This window comes from Nuphar pumila, chromosome 9, assembly GCF_984573655.1.
Source record: "Nuphar pumila chromosome 9, dmNupPumi1.hap1.1, whole genome shotgun sequence".
NCBI lineage: Eukaryota > Viridiplantae > Streptophyta > Magnoliopsida > Nymphaeales > Nymphaeaceae > Nuphar > Nuphar pumila.
The window spans coordinates 6,221,575-6,225,142 of record NC_143257.1 but is presented as its reverse complement, the minus strand read 5'-3'; the positions used below and the strand labels follow the sequence as shown (position 1 = coordinate 6,225,142).

Genomic DNA, 3,568 nt, shown 5'->3' with positions numbered 1-3,568 from the left:
GTACGACGGGCGTGCACGCACGTGTGGTAGTCATCACAACCTCTTGTTCTTAGGAACAAGTTTAAGAGTTACATGTAGGTTATAAAGCCCACAACAAACTCAAACTTCTTCAATATGAGACCATTTTACGTCATCAAGCCCAAACATTTTTTCAAAAGGAAAACAACCCACGTTTTCATATTTGAATTCTCTCATCTCTTCTTTTTATATCCAACAAATTCTAGGCCATTGATTTTCAAGCCTTGAAAGATCTATAATACGATGATCTAAGAGTTTGTTTTTATAAAACAAAGCCGGCATCCTTACGAAGAAATTTTATAATAGAAAATCTTTGAAAATCTTGGTGGGGTTTACATATTTTGTTGGATTACATATTTCAGGGTGCTAAGAACTCTTGTTTCAAATTTTACTGACCAATAATTTTTTTTCATGTATAAAACATGATAAAATCGATCAAAAACTTTGAAATTGCAATGCTAAAATCGAGAAATTATGTCGCCAACAGAGAGAATGTCCAAACTCTTTCAACGGGCTCCTGCAGGCTTGGGTCTCTCTCTCACTCTCTCTCCATTCCTTTGTATGTGTCAAGAATGTTTCCCTTAAATCATTTGCAAGGGCATCAGGTCCCAAAAAAAATATTTTTATAATATTTTATTAATTGACATTTTGTCATGTGAGTTGAGAATGTAATTAAAAAATTGTATAGAGTTTTCATAAAAAAAGAAAGTGTTGGTTACATGGCACATTACTATATAGAGTTTTCATAAAAAATTTGTATAGAGTTTTCAAAAAAAATGATAAATATAATTTTTATAAAAAATAATTACTATTTATAAGTGCTTGCTCTCTCTTTCTCCCTTTTCAAAACATCTTTTTCTTAATAGCTATAAAATGAAATTATTTTATAATGTTTTAAATTTATTAATATATTTATGATTCTCATTATTTTTCTTTCAATATTCATAAATGTATATGGTTTAAACTTTTTTTACTATTTAAATTATCTTATAGGCCCTGGCCATATGATCACTCCGATTATCTAGTAACTAATAAAATAGAGAAGTGAAACAGACTTCTGTTTTTGAGAGAGAGAGAGAGAGAGATGCGGTGCAAGTAGCGTCGCTTTGGACGAGGGAGATTTTATTCTATAGAATGAGTACTATTTTTTTTGTCTTTTTACAACTCGTGTGGCTGTAGTTTAGTGGTAAGAATTCCACGTTGTGGCCGTGGAGACCTGGGCTCGAATCCCAGCAGCCACATAATTCTATTTTTGGCGTAATTAACTTTTAGCAATTATAGCCTCTTCTTTCACGTGGGACCCAATGTGGAAACTGACGTTAATCGCCCATGTAATTACACCGTCGACCACCATGGGACCCACCGGTTTTTTGTTTTTTTATTTTTTATTTTTTCGACCTAGAAAGTTGGGGTTAAGCAGACACCTACCAGTTATACAACCATTCCACTTGGGATTCGAACTTGCAACCTCTCAACACAAGGTGACGTACCCAACCCTGTATTTTTTATGAAAAAAGCCTTTTTTGAATGTTTATGAAGATTATGAGCCATTAATTTTAAAGCCTTCAAAATCTCGTTTATGCATCATAATTGGATGATTCAAGAGCTGGTCCTTCAAAATCATGAACATAAAACTCATGAAAAATAATAATTTTCATTCATTAACTCTGATCTCCCTCACAAAAACCCCATAATAACTATTTATAGCAAAAAGGAAACCTTATCATATGTTGGATCTTGTATAAAATCTGAATACACAAAATAAACATAAAAAGAACCTAAATCCAAATATGCATATATGAATCCTATTTCTACTAAACTCCTAAAATGAAATATGAATCAATTATTAAGATCCAATATTCATTGCAATAATCCAAAACAAAAAAATATCCAAACAAAATAATGTGAATCTCAAATTATCCAATGATCGATGTGGACCCGGGTATGTGTCGTTCCGCTTCTGCATCAATATCTTTCTTCGAAAATATCAGTGAGGAAACATCTCATGATATATTGAAAAATCTTATTTTTTTCAAGAAAATATTGGTTTGTAAAAATATATCATATATATAATAATAATAAATGAAAATATGAATACTATAAAACTTCGCAAAAAAATATTTATAAAACTCTGCAAAAAAGTATTTTATCACATTAACATCCTGATAAGAACGTGATATCTATTTCGAAAATATCATGTTTTTTTGTATAAACAATCAATTTATGCTAAAGCATATCAACGGAATGTACGTGATTACTTTGTTTGTTTTTACCAATTTTGTTTCTTGACTTTGTAATGATTCTTTGTAATTGTGGTACTATTTGCTACATAAGTAGGGGTGTCAATGGGTCGGGTTTGGTTCGGACCCAGGTGAAACCAGACCTGTTTCCGATTTTTTGGGTATGGTATCGGGTCTAGAGCCAGTTCTAATAGACCCATCATAAGAAAAGCCATACCCGAACCCGATAAGAACTGCATAAACCAGACCCAGGCCATGCCCGGTAAAATACTATGTTTCATCAGTTTTATATTGAAATTTTGTGGGTCTTAATCAGAACTCGGTCAGGCCCAAGACTGGTATAAAATTTCACAAGCTATACCCGGATATCCATGTATTAATCAGTCCTTTGGGTCTGAACCCAGATCTTAATTGGGTCTTCTTATTTATCACAATACCCGGACCCTATAGGGTTTGGTGATAGATTTTGTTTTCTCTGATATAATCAGGGAAATTGATGCAGACATTACTCAGCCAAGGCAAAAATAAGGAATTTTGAGAATAAGCAATGGACTGAATGTTGTGCACAACCGCAAGCAGTGGTAGAAAATCTTCTCTAAGAATTAAATTTCACTCTAATGATGAAGATTACAATATAAAATACAAAGTACAAAAAATAACTCACGGGAAAAAATTTAACAATTCTAAACTCTCAAACAACTCATAAGCACTCAACTTGATTTCTCTCAAATTTTTAAGTCCATCACACTTCAAAAAAAAACTCTAAGGATGTGTTTGAATGCCTCGGAATTTAGATCCAAGGATTTGAAGTCCCATCCCTCCCCATCAGATTTCAAATCCATGGCACCTTCTTTTATATCTCACAAAAGTGAGGATCTCAAATCTGAGGTAGGCTCGAATTGAGATATAGTGCTTGCAAAACCTAGGATTGTATTGCCACACTATAACTACATCAGCACCCTTTGTGCCATATCAGATCGTCGGATCTGAGATTCGAGGCATTTAAGCGCACCCTAAGTCGGCTCGGCGTGGTTGGTAGGAGCTGTCAGTGCACATCTCCTTGTGGTGAGACATTTCAGGTTCGACCTCAGTGGTATGTTGAATAATAACTGGTGGGGGTCTGCCTAAACCCAGCTTGCCTTTCAAAAAACAAATTGGAGAGCTCAAAAGCTTAATGATCCTTTGGGTTCATGCTTTTCTATCTCTGTTTCTTTCCTTTATTGTGGCTGCCTAAATAACCTCAATTCTTAGCCCAACTACTGGGGCTCTAGCTAGGGGTGTCAATGGGTTGGGTTTTGTTGAGACCTATG

The 3,568-nt window shown here is 34.2% G+C and overlaps 1 non-coding gene across 1 annotated transcript; it reads left to right on the top strand.

The window, feature by feature from the left end:
* Positions 1-1,187: 1,187 nt before the first annotated feature.
* Positions 1,188-1,259, top strand: TRNAH-GUG (transfer RNA histidin (anticodon GUG)). Its single transcript has one exon. It is a non-coding gene; the product is annotated as a tRNA-His (tRNA).
* The last annotated feature ends 2,309 nt before the right edge of the window (positions 1,260-3,568 follow it).